The sequence below is a fragment of the Macrotis lagotis genome, chromosome X (genome assembly GCF_037893015.1).
Source record: "Macrotis lagotis isolate mMagLag1 chromosome X, bilby.v1.9.chrom.fasta, whole genome shotgun sequence".
In the NCBI taxonomy this organism is placed as follows: Eukaryota; Metazoa; Chordata; class Mammalia; order Peramelemorphia; family Peramelidae; genus Macrotis; species Macrotis lagotis.
In genome coordinates, this window is record NC_133666.1 from 635,597,695 (window position 1) to 635,622,012 (window position 24,318).

General features: G+C 37.7%; 8 non-coding genes across 8 annotated transcripts; 5 read left to right on the forward strand and 3 right to left on the reverse strand.

The window, feature by feature from the left end:
• Positions 1-430: 430 nt before the first annotated feature.
• TRNAM-CAU (transfer RNA methionine (anticodon CAU)) lies at positions 431-502 on the forward strand. The gene has a single exon. It is a non-coding gene; the product is annotated as a tRNA-Met (tRNA).
• A 551-nt stretch (positions 503-1,053) lies between these two features.
• TRNAM-CAU (transfer RNA methionine (anticodon CAU)) lies at positions 1,054-1,125 on the forward strand. The gene has a single exon. It is a non-coding gene; the product is annotated as a tRNA-Met (tRNA).
• Positions 1,126-9,445: 8,320 nt separating this feature from the next.
• On the reverse strand, positions 9,446-9,518 carry TRNAF-GAA (transfer RNA phenylalanine (anticodon GAA)). Its single transcript has one exon. It is a non-coding gene; the product is annotated as a tRNA-Phe (tRNA).
• A 3,224-nt stretch (positions 9,519-12,742) lies between these two features.
• TRNAN-GUU (transfer RNA asparagine (anticodon GUU)) lies at positions 12,743-12,816 on the reverse strand. The gene has a single exon. It is a non-coding gene; the product is annotated as a tRNA-Asn (tRNA).
• A 3,155-nt stretch (positions 12,817-15,971) lies between these two features.
• TRNAM-CAU (transfer RNA methionine (anticodon CAU)) lies at positions 15,972-16,044 on the reverse strand. The gene has a single exon. It is a non-coding gene; the product is annotated as a tRNA-Met (tRNA).
• A 6,042-nt stretch (positions 16,045-22,086) lies between these two features.
• On the forward strand, positions 22,087-22,159 carry TRNAM-CAU (transfer RNA methionine (anticodon CAU)). The gene has a single exon. It is a non-coding gene; the product is annotated as a tRNA-Met (tRNA).
• An 811-nt stretch (positions 22,160-22,970) lies between these two features.
• TRNAN-GUU (transfer RNA asparagine (anticodon GUU)) lies at positions 22,971-23,044 on the forward strand. Its single transcript has one exon. It is a non-coding gene; the product is annotated as a tRNA-Asn (tRNA).
• Positions 23,045-23,537: 493 nt separating this feature from the next.
• TRNAF-GAA (transfer RNA phenylalanine (anticodon GAA)) lies at positions 23,538-23,610 on the forward strand. Its single transcript has one exon. It is a non-coding gene; the product is annotated as a tRNA-Phe (tRNA).
• Positions 23,611-24,318: the final 708 nt, after the last annotated feature.

The window sequence follows — 24,318 nt, forward strand, 5'->3', positions numbered from 1 at the left end:
TGGTAAAAGGAAATAGGAAAGACTTGGCGTAAACCCCGGCAAAAACATTAGGCGTGGGATGATTTTCATGTGAGTTAAAGTGTGCTTTTCCCCTGAATTTGCCCATCTTCACGATGATGTGCGGCGGAGGCATTTTTAAACTATTTTTTTGCATTGATCTTGACAGGCTGCCACCGAAGGGCTGCAGAGAAGAGACGGAAGAAATGCTCGTTATGCACTTGGAATTATTTCTCTTTACTTCCTCTTTGCTTTCATTCTTTTTTCTCTCACATCTCGATTCAATTGCATTTAAGATGAGAAAACCGAGAAGTTTTCTTGTATTAGAAAAGTCTGAGGAAAAACAGCAGTAATCCTCCTCTGTAGGGAGCGAAGGCAAAGCAAACCGAAAGGAAAGACATATGAGGGCGCCAGTCGAGATCTTCCGCGGAGCAGCAGAGTGGCGCAGCGGAAGCGTGCTGGGCCCATAACCCAGAGGTCGATGGATCGAAACCATCCTCTGCTAGTTGCTTTTTGTCTTTGGCCGTTCATCTCGAAGTACCAAAAAAGGAGGTATTTCCCAGTTGGTGAGTTTTTGATCTTCGTGTTCATTTTTCAGATTTCCCAGTTTTACCGCATCTGCACGGTCTAGGTCGTTTATAAAAAATGCGGCTGAGTGTAAGTCCGGAGGCTTCGAGGGAGGAAAACCCTCCCGAACTCTGTAACTTTCTAACTTTTTTCTTTACAAAATGTGTTCTTCACTCTAGCCTTCCCCTCTTACAATCTTAAGAAATATTATTTTTAATTTTTTCCTCTTTATCGCTCATGCGGGGCTAAATTGGGGGGAGGGGGTATTATGTTTACTTTTAAACAAGAATATTTTAGTAATGTATGAAAAAACATAAGAATAAATAAAAATGGAAAAGAAAAAAGGAATAACAAGAGGTTGTACGTTTATAAAATAAAAATTGGAATGGAAAATGAAAAAGATTAAAATAGATCAAAATTCAAAAATTAAATTAAAAAATAAATCTTGAAACGAATAAAAGATTAAAGAAACATGCTATCTCTCTGTGTAGCAGAGTGGCGCAGCGGAAGCGTGCTGGGCCCATAACCCAGAGGTCGATGGATCGAAACCATCCTCTGCTAGCAAACTATTTTAATTTAGCAGGGTTTCGAGCAGGCCCTGTTGGGCCGGCTGCCGCAGAGCTGGGAGTGCGAGGGCAGGAGATGGCAACAAGGAAAGGAAAAGGGACTTGGAAGTAACCAGGTTACCCCCAACTCGGGCTGGGGCCGTTAATCTTATGGGACTTTAGCTTCTGGCTGGAAGAGAAAGGCACAGGCCTCAGAAAAGAGGTTTCATATATATGTATATATAAAAATCTATACAGATACACACACACATATATAATGCAGTAATATATAACTTTTTACTAGTAAATTGAGTGGTAGGGGAATGGAGAAAGCTCTAAGGTCAGGACTCATTCCTGACTTTTGTATCCCTAGTACCAGAAGCCTTCATTTCCCTTTAAGAAATGTTTTTTGACCTCCTTCTATTTGCAAGGCACAGGGCCAGATACTAGGCCTTCCATCCTGAGGAAAGGGCAGAGACCAACAATTTTTAAAGAAAAAAAAAATAATTCTGTCCCTCATGAACCCCAACCTTGATTCTTCACTCTCTCTCCTATCCATATTCGATCAGTTGTCAAAGTCTTGTCCAATTCACCTTATCAACATTTCATCTCCATCCCCTGATCCCTCTGTTTTTGTCACACACACGTGCGCACACACACACACACACACACACACACTGACACACTCACATTCACACATACACTATCTGTCATATGGACTATTTAATGTTAATAGCAATAACAGGAATAATCAGCATTTATATAATCCTTTCAAGTTTGTAATGCACTTACAAATATTATCTCATTTGATATTTAGTATTCCTGAAGTCATTCTTTTCTGTTTTTGATTCAGTTGAAGTCACAGGTCTAAATCAAAAAGGATTTGATTCCCTCCCTCAAGAAGCTTCAATTTTTCCTCCCCCTTTGCCCCCCCCCAGGACTTAAGATAAAATATAAACCTTTATTTGGCATTCCAAACTCTCTGCTTCACACAATCTACATTCCTTCAAAGGGTGAGCTGATTTATTTAAAGCAAAATTCCAGATCCTACCAAAGTGCTTTTGGACAGGCTGTCCCTCTTGCTTAGAATAAATTCCTTCTTCATCTCTGCCTCCTGGAAGTCTTAGCTTCCTCAAGACTATGCTAAAATGCTACCTGCATCAAAAGCTCTTTCCTTATCACCTCAGTTGGGAGGGTCCCACCATAATTTTTTATTTGTTTTGAATATACTTATACTTGAATAAATCATAACTCCCATCCCCAGTAAAATATAAATTCCTTCAATTAATCAAAGGTTAAACATTTATTAAGAGTCTGCTATGCTATGTGCTTTCATGATTACTGGAGATACCAAATCAAAACAAAACTCTCAAGCAGCTTTCAGTCCAACAGTGAAAAATAACATACAGAAGAAAATTAAAAATGATGTGAGGAGGAAGGGAGATTATGCTGGAAAAGTCCAGGAGACCATCTAGGTGGGAAATGTAGAGATGATTGTCCTGGGCTCTCATCTTAAATGCAGCTTTTGAGGCCCATTGCCCTGACCTCCCTGCTGAGTTGGGTACTAAGCTAGAATCAATCTATTAGGATAACAAAGTTTCCCAGTGATGAAGTTACTATTTGCATGGTAAAGAAGTCAAAGGAATGCAACCATTTGGGAAATGAAATTCCTTGAGGACAGGGACTATCTTACTTTTGTATTGATACTACAATCCAGCCCATTTGCTGGTACAATTTCAGTCTTTTCAGCCATGTCTGACTCTTCATGACCCCAGGAATTTTCTTGACAAAGATACTGGAGTGGTTTGCCATTTCTTTCTACAAGCTCATTATACAAATGAGGAAACAGAGGTCAACAGGGTTAAATGACTTAATGTCTTAAGCCAGATTTGACCTCAGGGAAATGGATCTTCCAGAATCTAGGCCTGGCACTTTATCCATTGTGCCACCTAGTTGCCCCACTAGACTCAATAAATACCTTTTGTTGACTGATTGAAAAGGGAATGTCAGAATTAGTCTTGGTGATTATAAAGTAGATAGATACTAGTAGGAAGTATAGAAAAGGGAATTATGGTGACTGGTCAAGAATCTCAGATACTTTTATCTCTACTTTGTGACTTTCCTCTGTACAGTTTCCATTCAAGGTTCAATTTTGGATCCTTCTATGTCCAAGTTCTTTGTCTGATTGTTGGCAGTTCTAGCAGACTCTTTCTAGGTTCCTTGCACTGATCATCTGAATAGAATTTCTCCCTTTTGCTGCTCAGGACAGTGACTTACCAAAGTCTCAGGATCACTCTACTGGTTCCAGACAAAGAATGGAAACCCATCTGTATAAAAGGAAATCTGTTAAAAAAAAATTCTGCTGTTCAAACCAATGACTTTGCTCACATGACCAAGGAGAACTTATGGGATGAGTTATTCATATTGTTAAATTGTTTGTTGAGGACTGGCCACTAACCCTTTACACTAGCCATTAATTGTGCTGAACTAAATCTTCTCGGGTCTCAAGGCTGTTGGGGATCTTGTGGCCTTGGTCTTAGCCTACAAGCAAAGGAGAATTCTCAAAATGTGTATCTACCTTTTGCATTTGAACAGGGGTTTTTAAACTAGCGTTCATGAATATATTTTTAAAATGCTTTGATACCTTCAATTCAATATAATAGATTTCCTTTGTTATAAGCAACTGAATTCTATGCATTTTAAAACATTTTTTTTTTCTGAGAGGGAAACTGGAAGCTTTCCCAGACTAACCATAATACAAAAAAAAGTTAAGAATCTTTGCTTAGAGAGAGATGTCTTATGATATAAACTTTAAGGGACTTTTTAGTTCAAGAATGAACATGTTAACCTAATATAAATGAAATGTAATCTATGTGGATCCTGGTTCATATATAAAAACACAGAAAACTATCAATAATGATAAATTCTGCTATCAGAAATCAGTTGAAAAGAGGTATGTGTGTTGGGGGAGATTAAGGGGTATCTGGTATTTCTTTCTGAATAGTGCTTCACCTCTCAGAAGTCATAACATCAAATCAAGATCAGACTAATAGCTGTCTTTATGGGCCTGGAAACTTTGTTGGGGGGGGGGGGTCTGGGCTACTGATAGTATAAGGAGGTAGAGTTTGATGAAGAAACTGAAACACTAATCTTTGATTACACCAAAGGTCCAAAGGTCCAAGAGGTGTCTATTGCCAAGGAGCTGAAAAGCCTCATTCCTTACATGGGAGAATCATTTCAATTCAATGGTTCCCAATAAAGGAACCAGGCCCAGAGCTGTGTATTGACCTAACAACCAAAAGAAAGAATAATACAGGTTCTAACCACAATTATTTAAAATGTAGGAAGGGAATATAAAATCAGCATAAGAAAACTGGAATTTTGAATTTAATTTAATAATAGAAAAGGCCAACTAGAGAGGGATACAAAGTTCTCCTCCATCTGGGAATTCCAATAAAATATCTATACAAAGGTGGGGGTTTAAACCTCAAAGAAAAAAAAGTATGCTGAGAGACTAGGTATTAGGGATAGTCATTGGAGGACTGGTCAATGTATATCCAAAGCAGTACAGGACAAGGAGCCAGATTGACCTAGGAATATTTAGGTCAGGAACAGTAGACTTTTGATCGTAAGAAAAGGAAGTCCATTGAGTGAAGGTTGAAAAGGTAAATGTGAGCCAGATCATGGAATCTATCCTTTTTTTAATTAACAAAAATTTATTTTTTTTCTTTTTTCTTCCCTCTCCCCTCTTCCCCAGGTTAAAGTAAAACAAGACCCTCATAACAAATATGAAGAGTCAAGGAAAAACAAATTCTTTCATTGGTGTGGAGTCTATCTTGATTCATTCAGTAGAGAAACTGTACTTTTTCAGTCATTCAAACATGCTAAACCTGATTCTTTCCCAAAATTTCATCCCAAATCAGAATTCCTAGAATGTGGACAACGGTACTGAGATCTCTAGGAAGCAAGGGGGGCAAAGAAAGACACATTAAATACAATATAAAGTCAATTGCAAACAACAAACACAATCTAGAGATTCTATGACAGTTGAAAGTAGAGACTTATATTCAAATTCTTAGCATGTCAAAAAAAGCCACTAGCCTTTTTAGCGCAGTAGGCCTTGCATTGGTCTCATAATCTGAAGGTCCTGAATTTGAGCCTCAGAGAAGAGCAGGTGTTTTTCACTTTAAAGAAGGTCATGAGCATTTCCCGTATAAAAACTGCTACATCTCACCTTTCAGATATCCAGCAAAATTTCAGTTATATCCTTGGAGTAAAATACTCTCCAAAAAAAGAAAGAGAAATCTAAATAACAATGTTATTAAGATCTTTGATTCTCAATTCAAAAGGTTAATACTGGGAAAAAACAGAGAGCAAGCATGACTCCAAAGAAAAGGAATAAGGCAAACCCACCTCACTCCCAGGAGAGTTGGTCAATGGGTATGGGATATTACATATATTTCCAGACTCTTTCTGTTTATTGATAGGTTTTTTGATAATTGTTCCTGCTTCTTACTATTTGTCCTTCCAAAATAATTATTTTTAGTTGAATAGGGGAAATAGAAGAGGAAAAACTACAGTAAACAAACAAAAAGGCAATAAAATGAAAATCTAAAAGAATTTTTTTTAACATTGAAAAGTTACAAAGAATGAACTCTTCCCCAAAGAATAGATGCAAAGATACCTACCAGTTCCTTGGCAAATAATTGGGGGTGGGGGTGCAGCTAGGAAGGAGATGTGGAATATTGCACATAATAACAGATTTTTTAAAGCTTTTTTTGTTTAATTTTTCTCTTCCTCTTCTTTTTTCCTTTTAAAAATTCTTTGTTACTTGCATGAACTGACACTGAGTGAAGTAAGCAGAACCAGGAGAACATAGTATACATTAATAGCAGCAACACTGTCATGAAGAGGGAGGCAGGGATGGAAGGTAAAAAATGGTGTACTCAAAAGCTTATAAGAAGATGAACATGGAAAACTATTTTTGCATGTAATTGTAAATAAAGTGAAATATCATTCAAAGAAAGTAAGAAGGTCAGGAATATAGAGGGAAATTGAAGCATATTGATAAAATCCATTTTATTCTTTTTCTTCCCCAAACCAACATAATTCCTTTTTGTCAATTCCTTTTGTGAAATCTTAATTTATTTTATCATTTCTATGGGCCAACTGGTTTTCTTATTTAACTAAACATTGCATATTTCAAATAAATACACATTTTTTTCCTGGAAAAATTTGAGATTTTACACTTCAGCACATAGTTGCTTATTTTCTTTGATTCTTCAAACCAACTTTCAATCCATAAGAGTCAGTCAGTCAGTAAACTATTATTAAGTACCAAGGATATGTCAGACACTGGGTTAAGTGCCATGGATACAGAGAGAAGCAAAAGACAATTCCTGTCCTCCAGGAGTTCACAATTTAATGGAGTAATTGCCATTAATTTTTTCTTCTGATAAATTTTGCAGATTGTATTTGTTGAAAATAAATGTTGAAGGAGTTGAGGAGACATAAAGCACTGATCCTGACTTTAATTCCTGGCAAAATTCCAGAAGGAGTTTAAAAGTCAGAATAGGCCAAGGAAGCCTTTCCTTATTATTGTTTAAAAATTATCTTATATAATTTATTTTGTTTATTTAACATTATTCAGAGGACCCACATCAAATTAAGGAGAGAATCAATATTCCTGTGGAAAAAATGAGCATAATTAACTTGCCTCATTCAATAGATACTATGTGACTTCACTAGTCCCATGAGATTCAGGTTCACAGATTTACCAGTTTACCAGTGTAGCTTCTGGGCATTCAAAATCCTAAACATCTGTGATCAATGTAAAACCACTACTATTTTAAGCTAAGGCTTGAAACTCTTGCTCCAATAGTGCTTTTTTGAGTGATCTCCTTCATAATGTTATCAAATTCCTGACCTTCCATGACTACAAAACTTAATATTGTCTATCACGTTTCTTCCCTGTGGCTGCTGCTGATCAGCTAACTGTTCCAACTGTACCTTATTACTAAACTTGCTTTTCTGCTTAATCCCTTTACTTTGTACCTTAATAGAATAAACCTATTTGTAAACAAATATTTCTGGGTCAAGAGTTGGTCTTTTCAGTGAATTCATTCACACATTCTAGAATCCAAGATCAGACCCCAAATATTTTATTTGTCATCAGGAGGATACCTCAGAGTTGCTTTAATTTCTTATTATCTTTTTTTGACAGAATCATTGGAATGGTAGAACAAGGAAAAAAGAGGCAGTTGAATGACAATGGACTGAGCCTTATTCCTCTTGAAGGCAATGTCAACCTTCTAGCTATTGTAGTCCCAACCCTCCCTACTTTGGGCCTAAACTACTGCAGCATTCCCTTGGTTGAACTTGGAGCTTTCTATCTTTGCTGTTTAATGCAACTTCCACACAACTGCCAAAATTACCTTCCTGGTACTCATCTTACCATGTCAATCCTGCTCATTTTTTTATGACATACATTTTATATATATATATTTGTTTTTCTAACTACATGCAATGGTAGTTTTTACCAATTTTTTTTGCAAGATTTTGACTTTTTACATTTTTTTCCCTCCCTTCACTCCCCGTCCTCCAGACAGAAAGCAATCTGATGTAGGTTCTACATTTATAATCATACTAAACAATAGTTCTATACATATCATATTGTGAGAGAAGAATCAAATCCAAATGGAGGAAATATTAAAGAGGAGAAAAATGGCATAATACAAGTCAACTTTTTCAAAATTGAAGATAATAAGCTTTTGTTCTTCATTTAAACTCCACAGTTCCTTCTCTGGATATTGATGGTATTTTCCATCCCAAGTCTTTTAAAATTGTGTTTGATTATTGTACTGCTGAAATGAACAAGTCCATCATGGTTGATCATCCCCCCATGTTGTCTTAGTGTATATCTGGTTCTGCTCAATTCATTCCACATCAATTCATATAGTCTGAAATCCCATCCCTCATGATTTCTTATAGAATCAGTAGTGTTCCATAACATACATATACCACAACAGGTTCAGCTATTCCCTAGTTGACAACCATCCCCTTAATTTCCAATTCTTTACCCCTACAAAAAGTCCTGCTCCATAAATTCCAGCTTCCATATATCTCCCAGGATAAAAATACAAACTTAGTATCTAGAGCTTTTCACAATCCATTGCCAATTAAACTTGCCAGTTATATTTTCCATTACTCTTTTTTCCAGCACTTTCTGGGTCAAACTAGTTTTCATGTTATTCATGGAGTGTGACCTTCCATTTCCTCTTTATGACTTTGCAAAGATGAGTCAGCATAACTTTGGACAAATCCTGCTCCATGACCCCAAAAGTACTATCTTCTCAGTGGAAAGAGAGAGCACCAACCCTGGAGTCAGGAGGACCTATGTTCAAATTTGATCTCAGACACTTGAGATTTGCTAACTGGGTTACCTTGGGCAAGTCACGTAACACTGATTGACTTGAATCCAGTGTCATCTCCAGTCACTGGGCCTAAATAGTTTCTGAGGAGAAAGTGAGGCCAATGACTTAAAAGAGAATGCCCTTACTCAAATTAAATTCATGTAAGGTGTCATGCATCATTTTCTTTGAGAATCAAGGACAAACATCGTCACTTTTCAGCACCTTCTCACCTATTGTATGGCCTAGCTTTCTTTAAGGTTCAGATCAGCTTCCACCTCCTAAGGAAAACCTCCTCCATTTCCCTTAGTTGCTACCTCTTGATCCTCTTCTTTAAGTTTTCACTTATGTATTTAACTGTTTACATTGTGTGTTCCCCTCAATAGAGGTCATGGACTACTTTGTCATTATATCTCTAGAGTTCAGAAGAATAGACACATGAAATGTTTTTAATTTGGGTTGGATTGGAAGGGGTGCCTCAAATAAGACCCAAGGGGTGAGAATCTTCTCAGAGCACAGACAAACTGATACCAGAATGAGGAGGTGGGTGAGGAAGAAGAAGACCAGGAGGCATCTTTCTCGCACCTAAGGATTGTCTGGGGAAAATTCCTGTTTTTCCCTCTACACCAGGGATTGGGGAGTCCCCTGGAGCAGTAAAAGACAGTTTCCTGAGGAAGGGGATCACCTCTGAGGATCCTGCCTGAAGACCTCTCCAACATTAAAAAGCAAAACAAAATTTGTCCCATGGTTTTAAAACATAAAAGCGACGGAACTGGTTTTTTTTTTTTTTGATAAGAGTGAGCAGACTGTAAAACACAAAAGCGACGGAACTGGTTTTTTTTTTTTTTGATAAGAGTGAGCAGACTGAATTTTTGCAATCAGAGGCTCACGCTCACACTAATATTAGAGAGAAAGGTTTAAAAACTCTGCCGAAACCCGGGATCGAACCAGGGACCTTTAGATCTTCAGTCTAACGCTCTCCCAACTGAGCTATTTCGGCTCAGCTGTTTAACTGTGGCATTCCATTTTCCCTCTAACCGTTGTCACAATCGAACAATTCCAAATAGAGATTGTTTAAGGTAGGAAAAAGGCAGGAATAGAAGGAATCTCGGGATTAAGCAGTCAAGTCCTAAATTCTGATATTCATTAACGTGAAAGAAAGAAAGAGCGATACTTCAATTTTGTCCCAAAGGAGAGACCGTGTGGTTTCATCAACAAAGCCTCTAGTTCTTATCAAGAACAATTCAGATCTGGGATCTATATAGCAGATATCCCTGCTGTTTCCCCTCGTAGTTTTAGTTAAGACTCCGGGGTTCCAGAGTCCTTGAAGACTAGGGAACTGATCTACTCTAGAAAGAAAGTAAAACTAACCACCAGACAACTTGGCTAGAATCCAACCTTCTTCCCTTTAATATTCTCCAGGCGAATTTCATTTTCCATTTATAGCTCTGCCTGGTAACTGCTCCAGGGAACATCATGCCCCCTTGCTGGGGTACCCCTAGTGAAGCCCACTCTAGATTTTTAGCTTCCTTTTTTATGTTATCTCCCCTCATTAGATTGTAAACTCCCTAAGGGCAGGATCTCACTTTCTGTCTTATTCCCAATGTTTGGTTTAGTGCCTAGTACATAGCAGATGCTTAAATGTTTATTTAATTGCTTTGAATTCAAGACAACTTTCCTAAAGTCCATTTGTGGGTAAAGTAGACCCCATTTAAAAAGAGCAAGTGACATTGCATTAGTATACTCATCTGTCTACAACTCCTCCAACATAAACCATTTCCATCTTTTTTTTTCACTGAGCCAATTATCCGGATAGAGGGTAAAACCTCGGTTTTTAAAAAATACATATTGTTCTATTATTGTTTAGAGCATGTTTTCATATATATATATATATATATATATATATATATATATTTCCTTTTCATTTTTTATTTTGATTTGACCATTTAATGAGAATTGTATTTGGATAGTTAGGTAGGTATGCATGCCTAGTGTATTTTTTGAGTTGTTTTCATATTAATGCTAATAGCTGGGGTTGGTTTAGATAGGTTGGCTAGGTTCAAAGTTCTCCATTCACACTCCTAGAACTTGGGAGTCTTCTTTGATGAGTTTATTATTAACCATTGTTTCCTCAAAGCAAAGGTTTTTGAAATGACATAGAATGAATATTAGTTACAAAATATATATACAGTATATGCAATAAACATATACAATATATACAAAATAATCAAAAATAGAATGAATACTCTCTCAAAAAATACATATAGCCTCAGTGAAGAGTGAACATTAAGAGAGAAATGCCTAAAGAACACAAGAGGCCAATTCAACTTAGTTTTATGTGATCTCCAAGCCCTTTCTCCTGGTATGTTGCCTTCGTGCTGCTCCCGCTCAGCTCAGCATTTTGCTAAGAAGACAGCTGATTTGGGCTACCAGACTCTTGGTGGTGTGACTTCATATGAGTAACTACATGTTTTTGATATTAGGCCACTATTTTGCAGAGGTGGGGGGTATGGATGTGCAATACCTTAAAGCATTCTCTAATATTAAGATAAACATATATGTAATATAGATTGGTAGACAATTTATGTGTGCTCACAAATGACTGATAGACAAGACAAATCAATTACCTGAGAATAGCTGATAAAAACAACCTTGTCTTTAGTTTATATCATGAGGTGTTGACCAAATTAGTTGGAAAACAAATTAAATCAGTCACCACCAATAGGATTTTAAAATGTCATCTGTGAATACTCATGGCTAGAAATTTAAGAATTTCCTCAGAGAAACCCAGATTTTAGCTTAAATGACCACTTCAGCCAGCGGTTGTGTTCTCCATCAGCTGACTTCCATTGAGTCCCCTGCTGGTTGACTAAGATTTATTGGCTTATTAGACAACCACCTCAGAGGGAAACTCTTGATCTTTGAGTAGAGAAGGGTTCTTGGGCATCAGTATAAGACTATGCTGTGAAGTTCTAGGAAATCAGGTTGGTAGTTTATTCCTAGTGGGATTAAAGTTTGTATTGCTCAACAGAAAAAATATGAACTTTTTGTATGCCTTTGATTAATAAGGCTTGATTGTTAGCAGTGAAAAGCATTTGATGTATGTATTCTGTGATAAACTTCTCAAAAGTACATTTGGTTCTATGCAAGAAAATGTTTCCTTTCTTGAGCCTCCCATTTCATTTCACCCCTCTCCCTCTGGACTTTAGAAGATCCTCCTAGAGAAAAATCAAGGAACAGTTCTCACTCCAGTTTTCTTCTTTTTCCATCCCTTGCCTCTTTCTAAATTGCTAAGGATGATTCTCTAGACAGAGAGCCCTTTTCCTGTCTTAATTGACGGTGGAGATGTCAAATTTACTTTTTTTAAGGCCACTATCCAATGACCACCTCCCTCATAATTACATTCCATTTGATGGAAGAACTGCAACACAGTTTTTTTCTTTCTTTCTTTCTTTCTTTCTTTCTTTCTTTCTTTCTTTCTTTCTTTCTTTCTTTCTTTCTTTCTTTCTTTCTTTCTTTCTTTCTTCCTTTCTCTCTCTCTCCCTCTCTCTCTTTCTTTCTCTTGCCCAAGGTCACTAAGTAAGGGCCACATTTGAATTCAAGTCCCCCCCCCCCCCCACCGAATCTAGGGAGGACTATAGTCTAGCCATACATTTTCTAATGGTGTGAACAGTTCATACTTTTTAGATCGTAAAATTTTGCAAAGAATGTCACTCACAACACTCTGCCTGCAGATATAAAGGGTAGGTATGAATTATACCCATTAAACAGATTGTATAGCATAGATTTCTAGGTGAAAGGGAGGGAACTCAGAGTTCATCTAATTCAATTCCTTCATTTTAGAGATGTGGAAAATGATTTTTCACCAGTGGTTCTCCCATTAAGTGTAAGAAAGAGTTTTGAACCCAGGTGAACTAAGTCCAAATTCAGCATGTAAAATAAAGGGTATGTGTGGGATAGGGGGAAGGAGAGAAGCAGAGTGTCCTCTAGCTTGGTCACCTGTGGTGGAAATCCTAATGGTTTAGGGAGGGGGACAGTGGAGAAAAAGAAGAGGGGATAATAATGGAAAAACCCATGCAGAAAACAGAAGGCCAGAGTGAGCAAGATTCATATTTGGAATCATTCAGAAGCAATTGACTGAGTTAGAAAGAGAAACTGTCATACCACTCACTTCTGGCAGCTTTCTGAATTTTGGGAACTCAATTTTTTTTCCCGAAGGAAAAACGTCCCTGGGTGGGCTCGAACCACCAACCTTTCGGTTAACAGCCGAACGCGCTAACCGATTGCGCCACAGAGACGGTTGTATTAGTTCTTTCAAGATCATACTTTCCAGTACACCGAAAGGAAACTTTGTATCTATTAGATTCCAGAACAAGAGTTCCAGTAAAGCCTTAACAGTCTAAGAAGAGATCCTGCATTCCTCTAAGTGTCACATAACATAGAGGCAGGAAAGGAATCAATAAATCAGACTCCCAGGAGAACCTGGGAATAAATGAACCTGGAACCCAGGTGTCACCTTTTTTTTCTTTAAACCAGATAAAGCTCAGCCTAGGTAGAAGCTTTGGGCCCTACCACAAATTAAAACCTTAGGATTTTTAAGGGAACCGAGTTTGATCTTTTTTTTCATTGTGTTTATTTATAAAAACTATATTAAAATATCCATTTCTTTGCAGAGGTGGGGGGTATGAGTATGCAGTACTATAAACAATACTGGACTTTTGCAATATGTTGGTTAGGTTTTACTTAACTGTTCCTCTCTCCTCTCCTTTTTTATTCTCTCTCTGTCTCTATTTTTCTCTCTTTCTGTCTGACTGTCTGTCTGTCTCTGTCTGACTTTGTCTCTGTCTCTCTGCTCTAGACCTGGGGTAGAGGACAGAACAATTCAAAAATATAGTCGATGTCAGTTAATCTAGGCCCTGTATTAAACTGGGAATAAAAAAGAGGCAAAAGAGAATACTTGCTCTCAAGGAGCTCATAATCAAATGTGGGAGGTAATAAGCAAATAAATATATGCAAACAAGTTATATACAAGATAAATAGGAAATAATTTTAAATTGATATTTTATTTTTCCAAAAACATGTTACAAAAGTTTTTCAACATTCATATATATATATCTGTTACATAATTTCCTTCCAGCCTCCCTTCCCAGCCCCCTCTCCTCAGCAGTGAACAGTCAGGTGAATGTTGTAACTACACATACAAACATATATAGTGATAGATTAATATAGATTAGTCATTTTCAGTATAAGGAATTAGGATTAAGGGAAAGAAATACATAAGAGAACTTTTTTTGAAAAGTGAATGCAGTATTCATCTGATTCTGAAGGGTTTTTGTTGTTGTTTTGTTTCTCTGGATGGGGATAGTGCTGTCCATAGCTAGTCTAATAGGGTTGTTCCAGTTCTCTGAACTACTGAGAGGATCTGTATCCATTAAGATTGATAAACTCACAGTGTTGTTGTTAATGTACAGAATGCTTTCTTGGTTTTGCTCCCTTCACTCAGCATCAGATCCTGTAATTCATTCCATGATTCTCTAGAGTCTGATCATTTATGGTTTCTTATAAAACAATAGTATCCCATAACATTCATATACCATAACTTGTTCAACCATTCCCCAATTGATAGGCACCCCCTGTTTCCAATTCTTTGTCACTACAAAGAGCTGCTATGAATATTTTGGAACTTGAGGAACTTTTACCTAAATAGGAAATAATCAAAAGAAGAAAGATAATGGAATTAAAAGGGTTCAGAAAGGCTTTCAATAGGAAATGGGACTAAAAGGATTGAAAGGAAGCCAGAGAAGCCAATAGATAGAGATGAGGAGGGAGAGAATTCCAGGCATGGGGGAACAGCCAGAGAAGGTGCCCAGAGCTGAGAGGATTCCTGAAAGGAATAGGGAGTCACCGGAGTTTATCAAATGGGGGGGGGAGGTGTGGCAGGATCAGACTTGTTGGAGAATGAATTGGAATGGGAAAAGACTTGAGATAGGCAGAACCACCACCAGGTTATTGAAATAGTCTAGGACCAAATTGATGAGGACCTCTACCAAAGTAATATCAGTATCAGAGGAGAGAAGGGGACCATATTTTAAAAATGTTGCAAGAGGGAAATCCAGAGAACTTTGACAATATATTGGACATGAAAAGAGGAGTTGAGAGTGGTACCTAGGTTGCAAACATGAAGGATTTGGAGGAGGATGTTACTAACATAGGGAAAAAGGGAAGGAGGACTAGAGGTAGGGGCTAAGGGAAAAGATAATGTGTTCAGTGTTGGAGGTGTTGAGTTTAAGAAGTCTCCTGGATATCTAGTTTGAAAAGTCTGAAAAGCATCTGGACATGCAAGATTGGAGGTCAGTATAAAGGTTAGGGCAGGGTCAGTAGATCTGAAAATCATCAGTATAGAGATAGAAATCAAATCCTTGGGGGCTGATGAGATCAAGAAGGAATTTAAAAGTATAGAAGGAAAAGAGATAAGCACTCAGGGCAGAACTTGTGCAAAATAGAGATCTTTGATTAGAAGGCAGGATCTGGTTGAGGACTCGACAAAGGAATCAAAATGAGCAGTCTGTTAGGTATGAGGAAAACCAAGGGAATATAGTATTACCCAAACTGAAAGATAAGAATATCAAGGAGAAGAGATCAACAGTATCAAAGTCTCCAACCCTGAAGTTTATCAGAGTTAGAGGAATAATCCAGTTCAATTTCCAAATTGTTGAAGGAATCTCCTCCCTCATTCCTGACAAAGGATCTTGCAAAATATTCTGACTCAGTGAGACATCCAACTTTCCCACCTCTGTTCTCAAGGTTTCTTTTTTTTCTTCTTTCTGTTGTCCCTTCGAGAACGAAGGACAAACGACAACAACAGCCTCCTGGAAACTTAAGTAAAAAAATGTCCCCTGGGGACCCCGGGATCTGAAGTTATTTGGTTTCTCCTCAGTCCTCTACAATACGAGAAGCTGAAGAAACCTTACCTCAGTTACAGACCTGCAATAAACTCCCTTCTTAGTACACGATCCTCTGTAAGGTGCACAGGGTTCCCACCAGGTGGCGCTGTTTCCACCTTGGACTCTAGCTTTTTTCTAGCTCCCGGGAATTTAAGTTTTAGGGTTTCAGAAATGTGAAGGTTTGCAGCTGGCATTTATTTGTTTTTCTTTCCAACTTTCCTGTTTAAATTTTAAGTATAGGTGAGAAAGGGGAGGGGAAAGAGAGAGAAGAGGCCCTCTCTGGAACCCCAAATTACGGTGGATTTAGCCACTTAAGTTCCCCCACGTGATTTTTCTGAGAATTTGAGAGGAAAAAATCTTGGAAAAATTGTTTTCAGTCTTGGAAAAATTAATATTTTCAGATTCTAACATTTAACAAAACCTAGTATTAACCAATCTACTACAGTAGTCTTTACTTCGATATTTAGAAGTTTATTATGCTAATCTTTTATGGGGGCACGAAAACTACTTGCCTTCTCTGAGGTTCGAACTCAGGACCTTCAGATTATGAGACTGACGCGCTGCCTGCTGCGCTAAGAAGGCTAATAAAGTTTCCCTTCTTTATCTCTTAATTTTAGAGAATAAAAGTAATTTTAGCTTTCTGCTAGCAAATGGATTTCTAGTGATATTTCTTTATTAGTCTATTTTATTTTTCCAATTACAAGCAATGGTAGCTTTCAACATTCATCCATTTGCAAGTTTACGAGTTCCATGTTTTTCTGTCTCCCCCCCACCCACCGTGGAAGAGAACAATCTGGTAAAATTTGTACAAGTAAATTCGTGCTTAATATATTTCCACATTAGTCATGTTGCAAAAGAGAAATGAGAACTAAGAGGGGGGAAACATGAGAAAGAAAAAAATCAAAAAAGTTTTTAAAAATGAACATAGAATGCTTTGCTCTGCATTCAGACTCCATAGTTTTTTTCTCTGAAGATGGATGGCATTATCCAATACAGGTCTCTTTTTATCAAACGGATTTAAAAAGAACAAAACAAAATATTCTCAGGTGTTTTACAGACCACCTTGAATTTGTAAGCTGCTTTTTTTATTATTATTTTGCTTTTTTGTCTACTACGGAAGAAGACTTTGCTCTCCTTTTCTCATTTATATTTTGAAGTGCGTATTGGTTGCTGGCGGTGCAGTGAACAGAGCACGGGACCCGGGGTGAGGTGGTTTTGTGATTTGGGATTCCAGAGAGGGCCTCTTCTCTCTCCTTCCCCTCCCCCTTCTCATCTATACTTAAAATTTAAACTGGAAAGTTGGAAAGAAAAACAAACAAATGCGGCCTCAGACAACAATTACCTAGTTGTATGACCTTGGGCAATTAACTTAACCCCATTGCCTTGCAAAAACAAAAAAAAAACAAGTTTCTTGGAGACCTTAGGAGTGAGGCCACCTCTCAGAACACACTGGTCTGGGGTATCATTTTAGATTGAGCTATCTGAAGGTAAAATGTCTTGGCAATGTGACTCCAAAACGACCTTTCCAAACTTCTCTCACAGTCCTTCCTGCTGGGGCAGGTCCTGCTAAGTCGTGGCTCTCTAGTCTACCAATCAAAACCAGGCTCCAGGGGGCAGCTAGGTGGCGCAGTGAATAGAGCATCGGCTTCAGTCAGGAGCATCTGAGGTCAAATTCAAAACTCAGACACTTAATAATTACTTAGCCGTGTGATCTTGGGCAAGTCACTTAGCCCCATTGCCTTGAAAAAAAAACCAGGCATTATCCTCTAACTTTAATAAAGCATTCTTCCCATTGTTCCATCCCTTAAGAGTCCACCTCTTTTCTTCCTAGCACTTTTCCCTTGTCACTCCTAGCCTTAGACAAACCCCTTATCTAGTCTCTGATCTCTTCCAGTGTTTTTCCTTTTCATCTAAGTAAATTTGCATTATACTTATTTTATTTACACATCTTACCTGCCAATAGACAATTGATGAGGAAAGGGAGAGAGAGTCATTTCTTCTTTATTAATTTATGGAGAGATCTAATTTTATTTTACCATAATTGTTTGTTTACACTTTTATCTCTTTGATATAAAGAATTTGTGTGTGTGTTGGAGTCTGTATTTTCCCTTAGTTGCTTTTCTAGTTTACTTTTTTGAATGTTTGATTCAGATCCTTTCTTGTTTTTGTGATTGAAATTATTTTATAATATGTTTTTCTTGTAAGGATTGCTTTGAAATCATCTCAAAATGTTTGCTATGTTATCAATCCAGGCAATAAACACTCATTAGAGTCTACCTTGCACCAGGCACTCCACTAGATGCTGGGTATACAAAAAAAAGGTAAAACAAAACCCTTGCCTTCAAGGGTGTCACAATCTAAAGGTCAAGAAAAAAAAAGAAAACAAATGTGTGTGAACAAGATATATGTGTGTGTATATGCGATACATACATGTGAACATGTTTATATTTCCTAGGAAAAATTAAAAGAGGGAAGACACAATTTTTAATTTCTTTATTGAAATAATCTCATTTAGTATTTTTTAATTACTAGTTTTCCTTGTTCAAAGCATTAGAAGAAAAGCTTGGGGAAAAAGTAGATAACTAAGCCAATCTTTGTTCTCAAGGATCTCAGATTCTTAAGAGATTCTTTCAGTTGAAGGTCAGATGTGAAACTCCCATGGCCCTTAGGGTATCACAACCTGAAATCTCAGAGCCTCTTCTTTCCTCTATCTACTGGCAAGGGTATTTGTCCTTCCTACTTCCTCACATGGTTTTAATAGAGAAAGCAAGTAAGATCATGGATAGAAGAGAGTGAATGCTTTTTCAGGTGATCATGTACATATTTGTGTTTCTGTTTATATATTTTCACCATTTATCTATTGGAAACTATCTTATTATTTTTAGATGTCAGGCTTTCATCTCATATAATGACCCTGAAGATATTTTCCTATTTTTTTGTACTACATTTTGATAAAATTATGCAAACAAATTCAACTGTTTTTCGGCCAAGAATTTCTTGTTTATCTGACAGCTAAGAATTTGGCTCTCATCATTCTTTTTCTTTTTCTTTTTTCTGTTTTGCTAATTGTTTCATCTGGCTTCTGTCTATATGTCTCTTTTTGCATATTCATGTGTTACATGATGTTTGAACTATGGGCTTTATCTCACCTACTAATGTTTCTTTCTTTTCAGTTTGTCTAGCACTAGTATTCATTTTTAAAGCCATTAGTTTTACCATAGTAAATCAGCATTTATTTAGTACCTGCACTATGTCAGTTGAGGAGCTAGGTGGCTCAGTGGTGTATTCACCACTAGGTCACTAGGCCTGGTGTCAGAAGACCTGAGTTCAAATCCAGATTCATATACTTGCTGTGTGACCCTGAGCAAGTCACAACTCTCATTGCCTCAATTTTCTCATCTGTAAAATGACTTGGAGAAGAAAATGGCAAATTACTCCAGTATATTTGCTAAGAAAACCTCAAATGGGTTCACAAAGAGCTGGGCACAACTGAGCAACAGCATAATGTGTCAGTCCTGAAGATACCTAAAAAGCAAAAGACCATCCCAACTTTCAAGGAACTCAGAATTTAATAGGGGAGACAACATGAAAATTATTATGTACAAACAATATATATAGTATGTTGTAGTTAATTAGTAGAGAAGAGGTCCTAACATTAAGGAAGATTAGGAAAGACTTCTCAGAGAAGATAAGATTTTATCTGGATCTTGCAGGAAGTCAGAAAAGCTAGGAGGTGGAGAGAGAAGGAGGGAGGAGAGTATTCCAGGTCTGGGTAATAAGTAAAGAAAATGTCTGGAGTCCAGAGATGTAATGTTTCTTGTGAAAGGGAGCCAGTGTCAGTAAGTCACAGAAAAAGTTAAAGGTGGAATAGAGTGGGGTATGAGAAGTGTAGTAGAAATGTAGGAGGGGGTCAGGTAGTGAAGGGCTTTGAATTTCAAACAGAGGATGTTATATTTGAACTTGGTGATAAGGAATCACTGGAGTTGATTTCATAGTGGAGTTAGTCAGATTTATACTTTAAGAAGATTAATTTCATCAACTAGGAGACAAATCAATATTCTACTTCAATAAGTCAAGGTGTGAAGTGATGAGGTCTGTACCAGTGTGGTACCAGTCTTTTTTTGTCAAGGTTTTGAGTTTTACATTTTTCTCCCTCCTTCTCTTCCCGCCCTGGTACCCTGACAGAAACCAATCTGATATAGGATCTACATTCATAATCATGCTAAACATAGATTCAAATTGATTATGTGAGAGAAGAATCAAATCCAAACAGAAGAAAGAAAACATTAGAAAGAAAGAAAAATGACATAAGACAACGTTTAAAATTTGAAGATAATAAACTTTAGTCTTCATTTAAACTCCACAGTTTCTTTTCTGGATATGAATGGTATTTTCCATCATAGGTCCTTTAAATTTGTCTTTGATTATTGTACTGCTGAAATGAATAAGTCCATCATAGTTGATCATCACCCCTTATTATTGTTAGAATGTATAATGTTCTTCTGGTTTAGTTCATTTCTATTTCATTTTTGCAAAGTTTTCACTGCCTTTTTCCTCCCTCTCTAAGATAACAAGCATCTGATACAGGTTGTACATGCACAATCATGCTACACATATTTCCAATTTAGTCATCTTGTGAAAGAAGATTTAGAACAGAAGGAAAAACTATAAGAAAGAAAAGGCAAAAACAAATTTTAAAAAGTGAGAATTAGTAAGCTTCAATCTTCATTCAGACTCCATAATTCCTTCTCTGAATGTAGATGACATTTTCCATCATAAATCTTTTAGAATTTTCTTTGATAATGCTATTGCTGAGAATTGCTAGGTTTATTATAGTTGATAATCACCCAGTGCCCCTGTTACTGTGCACAATGTTCTCCTGATTCTGCTCACTTCCCTCAGTATCGGTTCATGTAAATCATTCCAGTTTTTTCTGAAATCCTCTTGCTCATTATTTCCTTCAGAACAATTATATTCTATTACATGCATATACCATAACTCGTTCAGTTAGTTTCCATTTGATGGGGTGTTCTTTCACTTTTCAATTCTTTACCACCTAAAAAAGAGCTAAGAATATTTTTGTTCATGTGAATCCCCCTTTTAAAATGATCTCTTTGGGATACAGACCTAGTAGTGATATTACTGCATCAAAGGGTATGCACAGTTGTTTAGCCCTTTGAACATAATTCCAAATTGCTCTTCAGAAAGGTTGAATCAGTTCACAGTTCCGCCAACAGTGCATTGCTGTCAGACCTGGGTTCTTTCACATTGAATGATCTTGTTCTGTGTGTGTGTGTGTGTGTGTGTGTGTGTGTGTGTTCTCTATAGGTGGTTTTGGGAACTAATACTATATAATATAGGTCAATGTCTGATAAGGGCAAGTATCTATTTCATCTTGGTCAATTTTCCAAAAGAGATAATGGAAGAAATAAAGAGTAGAGTTCAAGATTTGCTTAGAGCTAATTCCTTTCTCAATTCCAAAGCGACTGCATTTCTGCGTGTCAAGTTTTCTGCAGCTGTCTGCAATCTGACACAAGCCTATATTCTCTGCCAACCCTCTGAAGGTATTTTTGTATGAAAATAGAATGATTAAAATGAGAAAGTTCAAACCTTTTACTATTTATCAAACAGCATAGTGACAAGACTATGTTGAGTCTGAATCCCTAAAATTCTTTTTAATCTTCACTTTCCCCTCCTGCAATTTCATATGGATTACCCCACTTTTGACATGGATTTTTCTGAGAGGTGGAAGGGAAAAAGAACAGAAAAGGTACAAAGAGCAAAGGAAAAAAAAAGACTGTAGATTAAAGAGGTGTTTCCACCGCAAACAAACTTGTGGTATTGGGAGTGGCGGGGCGTAAAGGGGGATGAAGAGGAGAGCTTTCTTTTCTACATAGGAGAGTCTTCGGTTCAATAAGGAAGATGGAAGAGGAGAGAGGGACAGGAATCGACTGTAGGGATTAAGGGGGAAAAGAAACGACAGTATCCGCCTTTAATTGCTTCCAGTCTATTGGCAGGTAAGGCGTGCAGATTCATATGAAATGCAGGTTCACTTAAATGAAGAGAGGTTAAGCAGAGAGACCGGAGACTAAAGATTGACTTTTTGTCACGGGGAAAGTGTAAGAAAGATGGAATCGGAGCCTGGAGAGCTAGAAGACACAGACTGCAGTCGACTGAATAGAAAGGCGAATGCTTTGTAAGACCGGGGGTACTGCCTGGGTTTGGAGTGGTTGGTGTGAGAAACGTCTAAGTTTTGGGTTTGACTCAGTTGGGAGGTTGGGTGTGAGAGACGTTTATAGAGTTGGGTTGGAGCCTATCTGCCTTTAGATAGTTCGAGGTAAAATTCTGCAAAGTACGGTCCTGTTCCGAAAGGTGTCCTTCCTCCCCTCATGGGGACCTGCTCAGGAAGAATGATCCAAGTCTGCATCCAAGTCTTGCCAGCACTTCAAAATGGAAATCACAGTAAAGTGATTAATGGAGCCAAATTTTCTTTTAGAACGTCTAAAACCACATTGCATTCAATATAAAATAAATAGTAAAACACAGAAAACATATAACTATCCAACTTGAAAAATGATGATGTGGTTCCCTCAAGTACTTAGAAACGCCTCCGCTCTTTCACCTGCCTTCTTAGCGCAGTAGGCAGCGCGTCAGTCTCATAATCTGAAGGTCCTGAGTTCGAGCCTCAGAGAGGGCAGATGACTTTTAGAAAAATTTCTACATTCAAAACAATCCAAATTTCTAGTCAATACAAATCAAAAGCAAAGGAGGCGGTATGTATGTAAACTAGGATGATTTCCTATCCAACATGTCAACGAGTGACTTGTGGATTTTAAAAGCAATCTTTGAAGCTGGAATCTGGAGAGACCAATTTTCCATACCTATGCACACATAAAATGACCACCTCTGCAGAGAAAGGATCCCTTTAACTTTAATTTTAGCAAAATCATCTATTGAAGAAAATCCCAAAGCCTATTTTAAAATTCCCAAGATAACTTGCTTCAAAACTTTCAGATGAGTTTGTTAGCAAAAGATACCAACACAAAAAGGGATCTGAAATAAAAGAGTCCAGTTAAAAGCCTTTATTGTCTGAGAACAGACTGTAGGGAAGAGGAGATCCCACAAGGAAGCAGAGAAGGAAAGTTCTCAGGTATTCAAAAGGGAGTGGGAAAGGAATGAGATAATAATTAGGCTTTCTGGCGAGGGCGGGGGTCAAAGGAGAGGACTTTTATAGACACAATAAACCAGGCAGCGGGGTTTTTCTAAAGCCTGGAACAAAGTGCAAACAAGAGAATTGATCTGTATCACTTCTGATTAGGATCTGTATGAGGGCTTGAGTCTGCAACTGCTGCTCCCGGTTAACCAACCCTGAGTGGATCAAAGCTGGCTCTGTGTTTTCTAGAAACTACAGGTAGCTTCCAAACTACGAAATTTACCTAAGCAAGAAATCTCACAAGTGCTTTCTTTTACATCTGAAGGAAACTCCATTAGCAGCGAAAAGAGACTGAGTCTCTGTGGCGCAATCGGTTAGCGCGTTCGGCTGTTAACCGAAAGGTTGGTGGTTCAATCCCACCCAGGGACGTCTTTGAACTTTAGGTAACCTAAATTTCAAATGACGTCACCCTTTGTCCACACGCGGTTGTTGGCACGATATATCAGTTGGATTTAAATGAAACCAGGCCTGTTGGAGTAAGGCTCAAATTTTGTTTCTAATCTAGCCCTCCTCCAACTCTCTGTTCCCCTTAGATGTCTCCTGCTCCTTTTCCTTTACACCCCCCTCCCAAAGTCATCTGAGTTCTCACCACCAAGCTAATGGACAACCCGTTTCTCACTAGGCTAAACGAGCTGGAAAGAGTTGCGAAGTTGGAGATTGCAGATAAATATCATTCTTTGTAATCATACAGACTTGTAATTGAGACGTTTCCTTTTGACAAGAAATTGGAGCAAAATAGAATTTTGGCAATGAGGTCCATCATTCCTCCACCAAAATGTGTGTGTGTGTGTGGGGAGAAATCTCGAAACTGTAAAACTGAAAGTTATCGGAAGGAAAACGAAGAAAAGCAAACTTTCATGTAGCCGAAATAGCTCAGTTGGGAGAGCGTTAGACTGAAGATCTAAAGGTCCCTGGTTCAATCCCGGGTTTCGGCAAAGTTTTTCTTTGTATTTTGCGGTTTGCTCTTTTTTTTTTTTCTTCGTAGGGGTTTAAGGGACAGCTTTACAATCCTATTAGAAGTACTTGGAGTCAAGTCTTTCCAGATCAGGATTTTCAAAATCAGTTGCTAACTTTTTATTTCAGAGAGGCCTTCTTCAGATGTATTTCCATAGAAGGTGATTCTCACTATGCCCCTATCCAGGGAACTGTTTACAGGATCACATTCCCCTCGTACCACCCCTTGTTTGGAGGAAAAACGTTATATTTTTTGTCAAGGAAATGTGTAGATTGACGGGAGTTTTCTTCTGTGTGAAGGTTAGATAGATATGGGGGGAAATGACCCATTTGAAGTTTTCGAAATCTTCAGGGAAAGGAAAACCAGGAATTACCGGAATCACTCCGCAGGTTTCTTTTCAATTTCTCCTGGACCAGGAAGACAAATATAGATTTCCTTTCATTTGATCCTCATTGACATTCCCATTCTGGTCTCAGTTCATTCCTTGTTCCTAGTGTCTGACCACACTCGTGTACTCCTTAAAGAAATCACCCTTCTCTCCTTGATTTCTTGACATCGGAGACCCCTATCTCCCACTTCCTTTTTGGATACTCTTCTTCAGTTCTTTAGACTCTGCTCTCCCTTGGTTCTCCTATAGGACAGGATGAACTTACTTCTTAAGTTTCCTTCTCAAAAGCTTTCAAAATCT